Source organism: Trichechus manatus, unplaced genomic scaffold (genome assembly GCF_000243295.1).
Source record: "Trichechus manatus latirostris isolate Lorelei unplaced genomic scaffold, TriManLat1.0 scaffold00095, whole genome shotgun sequence".
Lineage (NCBI taxonomy): Eukaryota > Metazoa > Chordata > Mammalia > Sirenia > Trichechidae > Trichechus > Trichechus manatus.
Genome location: NW_004444031.1, coordinates 7,438,840 through 7,449,176, shown reverse-complemented (window position 1 = coordinate 7,449,176; position 10,337 = coordinate 7,438,840). Strand labels below are relative to the sequence as shown.

Genomic DNA, 10,337 nt, shown 5'->3' with positions numbered 1-10,337 from the left:
CTTTTCTGTGTCAATTGAGATGATCATGTGATTCTTTTCTTTCCTTTTATTTATGTGGTGGATTACATTGATTGATTTTCTAATGTTGAACCATAAATACACATTTTTACATAATTTTAAATGATTTATGGACATGAGCATTGTTTGCAACAATATGTAAATCAAATCATGCCACACGACAGAACCAAAATATTACTCCTACAAGAGAGAAGACTGATGTGAGGTCTGAGTCCTATCTGTGAATAAAGTGTGAAGAGATAGAATCGGGGTAGTGATTAGTAAATACAACTTCACACATTTTAGTTCTTCATAAGGAAGACATTCCTAACAGTTATACCTGTTAATATGTGGACTCAGTAGTGAGTTCCCAATCATTTGAAACATTTAAAGACAGGCTAGATGATCACTAGGCAGTAATGTTAAAGATGGGAGTTAGACAGCATGAGGTAAGTATCATTAGTTTGAAAAGACGAATTTTTAGATCATTTTCAGTCCTTAGAATCATTGATATTATGTGAAGAAAACCTCACTCCTGAAAAGATTCTTGCAAAGAAAGTTATGTTTTTGTGCCTTTGATTTTTATAATTAATATGGAAAAGTGTTGCTATAGGGGTTGAATTTAGTGTTGAATGTTAAAAATCACGTTTCATATTTTGGTTAATCTTTGAAAGATTACATTTTAGAGGGTATATTTTATAGATTTAGTTAGGTGCTTTTATTTAAATCCACTTTTCTGTTATGTTTTGGGATAATAGTTGTGTGGTGTGTCTTTAAGATAAGACAACTGGCATACAGGGCAGCAGCAAAATATAGATTTTGCTAATTTTTTTAAGCCCTTGCTAATTTCAGGCTGACAAGAGAGATAGTTTAATTAGCCAGCTGCTAATATCTATTTAAGTGAGCAGCCAGGGCAGTGTCTGCCGGGAAAAGGACGTGCAAGTGCAAGACAGGGCCGTTCTTCTCTTTGCTTCTCATTTTATTTGTTTTTTTTTAATTTATTTTTGTAAAAATACAGGTAACACAACATTTGCTAATTCAACAGTTTTTACTTGTGCCGTTCAATGAAACCAATTACATCAATCATTTTGTGCAACCGTCATCAACATCTACTGCCATATTTTCCATTCCCTTAAACAGAAACTCAGTGTTAGCTCAATAAAGATTCCTCTCTTTCCCCTTCCCTCCCAACCCTGGTAACCACTGTTAAACTCGGATCTCTATATATTTGCCTATACTAAGTGTTTCATATTAGTGAGATCATACAATATTTGTTTTTTTGTGATTGACTTATTTTACTTGGTGTAGTGTTCATCCATGTCATGGCATGTATCAGGACTTGGCCTCTTTCTAATTGTGTGAAAAAGGAAGAGAACAGATAGATGGCACATATGTGGAAAACAAGGGAAAGTACTAAAAAGAAAACGGGGACAGACACAAAAATCAACCATAAGTCTGTAGAATATATATATAAACACTTACAGGTTTTGATGCCTTTACTGTAAACTTGTATATAAATGAACTACTTTAAATATATTCTTGACTATAAACAAATATTCAGAGAACCTTGTTTTCTATTTTGTAGCTCATCAATAGTAACTGTGGACTATAAAATTTCCCCTTTGCCTACAATCAGTTATTAGCACCTTCATTTTACCATTAAATTCAAATGGTTTATTAATCTTTCCCTGTTTGTTGATATAACTAAATTGTATAATACTTTTTATATGGCCTTTGTTTATGAGGATATTTGGAGGTGTACACAAGGGAGGAATTAAAGAATCTATGTAGAGCTGTTGTGTTATTTTTTCGTCAAAATTTGTTGAAGATCTATGTGTTATCATATCACTTCAGTCTGAGAAGCAAGCTCCATAGACAATATTACTAATTAATTGACGTAAAATTTGTCTCTTGGCTGGATGGATTTTACTGGATAATTCTTAAATCCTAAAGCAGATTATAGTATTATGAATCCTATGGAAAATAATGAGGTAATAAACAATCTATAGTAAAAGTGAGCTCAAAAGCTTATAAAACTTATTACTTCTGTAAAGAATGGTCTAGTTATAGAGATTAGATAACTAAAATCTTATAAACCAGATATACTCAAATATAAATCTTGGCCTTTCACTTTGGAAAGTACAATTTGAAGATGAGTAGCTAATCATCTAATATCATTCACACTGCATGGCTATTAAAATAAAGGAAATAATATCCTATGCATAATCTTATGACTGATTTTTTAAAACTTAGAAAAAATAAAAATAAATTGCATTTAAAATATAGCATTGCTATTTTAACTACTTTTATATAAATACAGAAAAGACACTATAAGTGTCTATTTTACTTACAATAATAATATAATGTAATGCGAAGGACATATTTTTATCATTACAATCCATTCAACCACACATATACAAACATAAACACATACAATCTCTCTCATGAAAAGAGCCAAAGAAATTCCCAAAGAAATGTTATTACTCAGTTTTTTTTTTCTCCTCTTGTTTTAAAATTTGAATTTTTGGAATAGTGTCCTTTAAAAAATGTGTATTAGTAATTCAAAAGTCTCAGAACAGAGATTAAAAAAAAAACAACACTGGTAATTTTGGCAATTTTATTTAGAAGACGACCACAGAGATAATGTAGTGAAAAATTAGAGTGTTTGGTAAGACAGAGAACTAAATGGAGAAAAATAATCAAATAAATTATTTGTTTGAATGCCAACAAACATAATTATTTTCTCTCCTATAAATAATTGTTTGAACCAGGGCCTATTCATTTTCTCATTTTAATAGCAGCAAACATGAATTCACTATTAAACAGAAAATTATTACTTATAAATTCAATATATCTTTTTATTTATAATAATGAGATTATATACAACTCCCATTAACAACCGGTTATTCAGAAAGTGAATTATAATTTCTTAAGCCTTGAATTTATATTTCTGTTATTCATGATTGAAACTTCCTCAATGTCAATTAAAAGGTATCTAAAGCACAAACCCATAAGTATGTTCAGACTATGAATTAGAATTAAATAACCACAGTTAAAATTTGTTGTATTGTTTAATCTCAAAATTATAAATGTAACTAAATACAGTTGTTGAATAAATGTATACAAATAATTGATTATATGTAAAATCACTACTTAGAATACTCTCCTTAGTTTATCACTGTATTGTAAGGTGCTAATAGAATGATTTTATAGTAAAATCAACCAACTAGAATAAATAGCTTCCTTCTCACTATAGTGTCTTCAATATAACATACAAGAAATAGAAAATAACTGGAGTGGCAAGGAGAAGAGAAGTGATTACAAAATTTACGTTGAACTATGCAGGAGCACAGAGGATTATACGAGATTCTTAGATATTATTTTAAGGAATGATTTATAAATGGTGATGGCAAAAGAGAAAACAATGTAGACATAAGAATTAACCATAGCTGATTTTTGTTTTAAAGCTTATCCATTTATTATTATAGGCTCCCATTTTGTTTTGGAGCTAAAGAGATCATCTAGTGCACTTCTTAATTTTACAGATGAAAGTACTGAGGTCTGAGAAATTAAGTTATAAACCTGAGAAAACACAGTGGTTAGTGGCAAAGATAGAAAATGGTTTTTGCCTCCTTGATTACAGTCAAGAGGTGACATTTTCAGTGAATTGAGCATTGGCCTAGAAACCAAGTCGACACAAATGTAAAGCCTGTGACTGATGGGTGAACCACAGGCTTGCCTGTGAATTATAAGATGGATAGAAAGATAGAAACAGAAGTTATAAAGTAAAATATATAAAACAGAAAAGATGGTAGAGCCCTGCCTTTTATATACTCATAGTTCACAGAGGTCAACAAATGCTTTTGATACAATATCGTAAGTGCAATGACAGAGATATGCAGGAACATTAGGAGAGAACCAAAAGACAACTGGTTTATGTTTTAACCATTAATCTGTAAAATGGGAATGAATAGGGTTGTTTGGAGGATTAAATGAGATAATATGTGAAAGCACCAATTACATAGTAAAAATATGATATTTAGTACCACCTTCCCTTTCCTAGTTTGCATTACATGTAGATTCCACAAACATGTCTGATTTATTTTATAATTATGCTTCCTGTTATAAGTTTATTTTATTGTAGTTATTTCAAAAGTTAGTGCAAAGGCTTAAAGGAGCCCTGGTAGTGCAAAGGTTAAGTGTTGGGTTGTTAAGTGAAAGGTAGGCAGTTCAAACCCACCCAGCAGCTCCATGGAAGAAAGAACTGGAGATCTGCTCACATAAAGATAACAGCCTAGAAAACCCTATGGGGCAGTTCCCTGTCACGTGGGGTCACTGTGAGTCAGAATGGTCTTGAAGGCACCCAAGGGCAAGGCTCAAAGAGATACTATGCTTCATTCTTTTTTTTAACTTTGATTTTAACGTCTCTTGAAATAATTCTGAAAATTCTCATAATTGCTTTTTTATTTTTATTTTTTATTGTACTTTAGAGGAAGGTTTACAGAACAAATAGTTTCTCATTAAACAGTTATACACGTATTGTTTTATGACAATGGTTAACAACCCCAGAACATTTCAACACTGTCCCTTCTCAACCTTGGGTTGCCTATTACCAGCTTTCCCGTCCCCTCCTGCCTTCTAGTCCTTGTCCCTGGACTGTTGTGCCCCATTAGTCTCATTTTGTTTTATAGGCCTGTCTACTAATCTTTAGCTGAACGGTGAATCTCGGGAGTGACTTCATTACTGAGCTAAAAGGGTGTCCCCATAGTTTTTGGGGTTTCTCCAGTCTCTGTCAGACCAGTAAGCCTCGTCTTTTTTTTTTTTTTTGTGAGTTAGAATTTTGTTCTACATTTTTCTCCAGCTCTGTCCGGCACCTTCTGTTGTGATCCCAGTCAGAGCAGTCAGTGGTGGTAGCAGGGCACTCTCTAGTTGTACTGGACTCAGTCTGGTGGAGGCTGTGGTAGCTGTGGTACATTAGTCCTTTGGACTTATCTTTTGCTTGTCACTTGTTTTCTTCATTCTCCCCTGCTCCCGAAGGAGTGAGACCAGTGAAGTATCTTAGATGGCTGCTCACAGGCTTTTAGGACCCCAGACACTACTCACCAAGGTAGAATGTAGAACATTTTCTTTATAAACTGTGTTATGCCAATTGAGCTAGATGTTCCCCGAGACCATGGTCCCACAGCCCTCTACCCAGCTATTCAGTCCTTCAGGGAGTTTGGATGTGTCTATGGGGCTTCCATGACCTTTCCTTGTACAAGTTGTGCGGGCTTCCCCAGTATTGTGTACTATGTTATTCTTTACCAAAGTTACCACTTATCTATTGTCTATTTAGTATTTTCGCCTCCCACCCCTCCCATCTCATAATTTCATTGTTAATTATTTGGAAGTGGTTTGCCAAATAACTTTATGGCTCATCCTAATGTTTTTTAATGATAGTTCTTATTTAGTCTGATTTTATGAATTACATATACTCACTGTAGAAAATGAGTACATGCAATTTATTACATTTTTAACCAGTGATAAGCCAAGCATTTAGATGCATTTACCTGTAGTCTTTTTATCCAGCATGTATATATTTTTAAAAAGTAAGATTATACCAAAGTAATTTGAACCCTCTTTTCTGTTTTTCATATTTTGACTTTTGTTTTATTTAACTGTTTTATTTAACTTTGTGTTTGAAAGTATATGAAAGAGTTTCACATATTATTAAACTTTCTTTGAAAATAAAATCATACTACCATAAAAACTCTTTGAATTTTAGTTTTCATGAACAGACAACTGAATTAATATCTTGAAATTTGTATTCCAAATATCTATGTTTAAGACAGTGTGGTGAGATTTTGAGAATCCAAAAACTTACAGGGTAGATTGAATTTATTAAACATATGCATAGATTAGAATAAAATATAACTGTATAAACATTACACGGATTTTCTAAGAGGAGCATACTGCATATTTTGCAATACAAAGCTCTGTGTATTGGGAACTACTAAAGAAACTCTTTATAAATGATATCACCTTTATCATTTTATAGTATTTTTACCAATATACACCTGTCCAGTTCATATTCTTTATGAAGAACACCTGAGCCAATTATCTAGTGCTGCATGGAAAACCACCCAAAACTTGGAGGCTTCAAACTGCATTCTATTTGTTCATGATTCTGCAAATCATCAATTACAGATGGGTTCAGCTGTGTAGATCTTCTTCCTGTATTGCCTAGGGTCACTCGTGTGGCTGCGATTAGCTACCAGAGTCTACCCAACTGATTCATTGGGAGCATTTATGATCTAACACAATTCTCTTTACAGTTCTGGCAACAGAGAATATATATTAGATAGAAGGATATATTTACTCAGTAAAACTGACCAATATAGGTGAACATGGAAAACAAAATCAGTGCTCTGGATTTTTTTTTTTCTTTTAATATCAGGATATTTAATTCCAAAAACGTAGTCAATTATCTATGTGTTTTTTTCTAATTGTAGTAAAATGGTTATCAAGTTTAAAATTAAGAAATATATTTAAATTATTTTTTCTGATATTTGACCATAAAACTACTTTTTAAAGTCTCTCAACGTTAGCTTTTTCAAGTTGCTATAATAATATTCTCAATGGAAGATTAGAGTAAAAATCACATATAGAAATATATAGTGGAATAATAAATAAAATATTTGATGGGAAATTCATCAGTAAGAAACTACCAGGTTGATAAATAAAGGTCATCAAACAGATGTGACAAATACAAATATATATATATAACTATATATAAATATAAATATATATATATGTGATATTTTGTAAGCTCTAAAGCAATAAACAAAAATTCTATTTTTTACATTATCTATTTGTGTATATGTAAATATAATGGAGCATATATAATTTACAGTGGACTAGTTATTTGATATTCAAAAGTGTTCAAAAAATTTTAATAGTAAATATTGAATTTGAGGATAGTTTAAAGGAAGTGTTAATTCACTTAATTTGAGGACTCTAGTCTTTCAAATCAAAATGGACAAAATATGTACTAACTTTTTATATTGTAAAACATAAATTAAATTTGTACAAACAGTCTAAAGAACATTAGTGTAGCAACCACTCAGATCAATAAATTGAATATTTGCAATAACTTAGCAGGCTCTCATCTGCTCCCCTCAAACACCATCCTTCTTCCTTCTCCCTAGAGATAACCACTATCCTGACATTTTTCATAGTCAATTCTTTGCTTTTCTTTAGGTTTTACCCAAGATGTATGCATCCCTAAACAATATAAATTTGTTTTGCTTGTTTGGTGAATTTCATATAAGTAGAATCCTGCTGATGGTACTTGTGTGTTTGTGTGCTTGGTTTCTTTCATGTAACATTCTGTTTAGGAGATTATCCATGCTGCTACAGATAGCTATACTCATGTTAATGTTAATACACCTGAATGGATCAGTTTTTTGTTTTTAATGATTAAATGATTTATAGTTTACCAAATCCTTCCATATTAAAAAATTGTGATGGCATTTTTCTACATTTATTCCTAGAAGCCTCATTTTTTTGTTTTTCCTTTTTAGATTCTTACTCCATGTAAAACAGATTTTTGCCTATGGTAGGAGGAAGGAATCTAATATGGATACCCATAGTGTAGCCCCATTTATTCAAATGTCTGCCCTTTCTCCCAAACTACCTCACTAAAACTCTGTCACATATGAAGTGTCCACGTATGCATGTAGCTTTTTTAGGTTACCTAGTTTATTCCAAGTAATATTTTAAATATAATTTTTGTAAGGAACATGATCACATAGACCAATAAGGCACAACATTTTTCCTAACTGTCTCCTATTCTCACACAAATTTTGGTCATGTTTAAAAAATTGCTCTCGGGAAGCAGGGTTACTTGTATTATTATAACATATCCATATATTATTTTGAAAGATTTTAAGAAAATGATCATTTTCCCAATGATTTCCCAGCACATGTAGTTAACCAAAGAATGGTGGGGATTATGGAAAGAAAAAAAAGGTCTTTTGTGTCACCATATCTGAAAGTTTAATCTGTTCATATATGTGAAATGTCTTTTTATGGGAATAAAAATCACCAACCTATGACTTTAGAATGTATATCACCTCTTCAAGCTAACTGTGTCTAAGTCTGAATTACTAAGAGTTAGAGCCTTGTCCAGAATTCTTCTAACTTATTAAAAAGATGATGATTTCCACAGCTTTGAAGAAACTATTTCCTGGTGGGCATGCTGCCTGATGGTGTTTTTAGAATATAGTAACTGCAAACACTAGACTGCAAGTTATTAAAACAAAGGTGTGCTCTTGTCCTGTGCTTTACAGTGGACAGCCCTTCTCCAGGGATAGCCCATTTTTTAAAATAGTAAACACTTTAAACATCTTATGCTTAATTTCTACTTTCAATCTGTAGCTAAGAGGAAAAGGTGGCTTAAGACCCATCTTTTAATACATGACTATGTAAAAAGTTAAGGTTGTTTTTCTCATTCCAAATCTTCCAATTAAGTATCAATCCAGAAGATAATAATTTTTATATCATAACATAGATTTAGAAGCAAAATGTGAAAATACTTTATATACCCATTAATTTTTGAAACACAAATATAAGCCTTATTATTTCACTAAAATGAACCTTTTAATAAGAGAACATTTTTAAGCCCTGCCTATGTTTTTAGCCATTTTCCATTGTTATGATCTTGCTGTTCTAGATTTAGAGTGAAAAGAAGAATATGCTGCTGGTAAAGGAGATAAAGAAAGACAACTGGAAGAGATTGACCTAATTATTTTAACAGGATTAATATGTTTCACATTCATAACTAATGCTTTTAGAAAACTATGTCAATGCAATGCATTACATGAAGAAGCTTATGATAGTAATAATAAACACTGGTAGAATTTGGTTGATCATATCTGGAAATTATACAGACTTTTAAAATAATAAATCAAGTGCTTAAATATGGAAAATAATACTTTTCCTTCTAAATGTCTTACATATTTACAAATTCTGGATTTTAGGGCAAATATCAGTGAAAGATAAAATCCCAAGTATTTTTTAAGACAAATTGAGATTCTCCAATCTCTCAAAAATAAGGCTAAATTCATGGAGAAAAGTAGAATCCAATCTATTCCATAGGTAGATAGATAATTAGATGGATGGATGGATGGATGGATGGATGGGTGGATGGATGGATAGGTAGATAGGTAGGTAGGTAGGTAGGTAGATCGATACAATTCCTTGAAATTTATTAAAATACCAGTTGTACAGATGATATAACTCACTTTTCCAGAACTAAAGGAACATTAAAGATTATATCATATTGTTCATATTATAACAATAAGAAATTATCATATTATCATTAGGCAATATTTAAAAGGTTCATAAGAAGTTACATCCTGCCCAGGAAAAAACAAACAACAACAACAAAACAAAAACCTATTCGATAGTTAATAGACTTAATATCCATACAAGCTTATGGAAATCACAAAGGTTAAGACATAGAAAGGATGAGGAGCACAGGGCTAATGAGAGTCTACAGGAATAGAGTCCCATGAAGACTAAAAAGGATATACAAGCCTTGCAAACAAACCTCAAAGCATTTTTTTCTTTTTTTCTTTCATTACCTGTCACTACTTTGATCAACATAATGCTTGTTTCATCCAGCTTGGACCTCTAATATGTCAAGCCCTGTTTACAACTCACATCTGATTGACTGATAAGCCAAACCACAATAATCACACATAAGACATCACCTCAGATCTCCTAATAGAGATGCCAATAGATCATGGAGCAATGTTCTGGCATCACTTTGATTGACAGACTGTTAAAAAATCCCCTTGCAGTATGCCAGAATATGAGACATTCTCACAATCTTAAAGTAGCTTCACACAATTTGCAACAAACAGCTGTATAAACCAACCAACACAGAGAAAAATGAATGAGCCAAGAATCAAAATACAATGACTGTTTCTTACTTCATTTCAGAAACAAAATCTTTAGTATTGTCATTTAATTTTTTAAATTCAAATAAATCTCTTTTTAGGCTTATAATAGTGTCCTGGCTGTCTGGACCAGCGGATTTCTTACTAAAAATGCAGCAATGATTGTGTGATGCTCGCTGGAACTTGTTCCCTACACTCAGTTTCTTCTGTAAATATACATTGCTGATAGGATTTATAAATTTCTCACTATAAAAGACTACATACAGACCTGAAGCACAGTGCCCTCTGGTGCACATACAACATAAAATAAAATATTCATATAACCATATCTACTGGCTATACACACACAGAATATATAAAACAAAGATGGGTTCTACATAAATTCTAAACCAATCA

The 10,337-nt window shown here is 31.9% G+C and overlaps 1 protein-coding gene across 2 annotated transcripts in view; it reads right to left on the bottom strand.

Moving 5' to 3' along the window:
- Positions 1-10,337, bottom strand: part of BRINP3 (BMP/retinoic acid inducible neural specific 3) — a 467,772-nt gene that overhangs the window by 437,387 nt on the left and 20,048 nt on the right. The window lies entirely within an intron of this gene.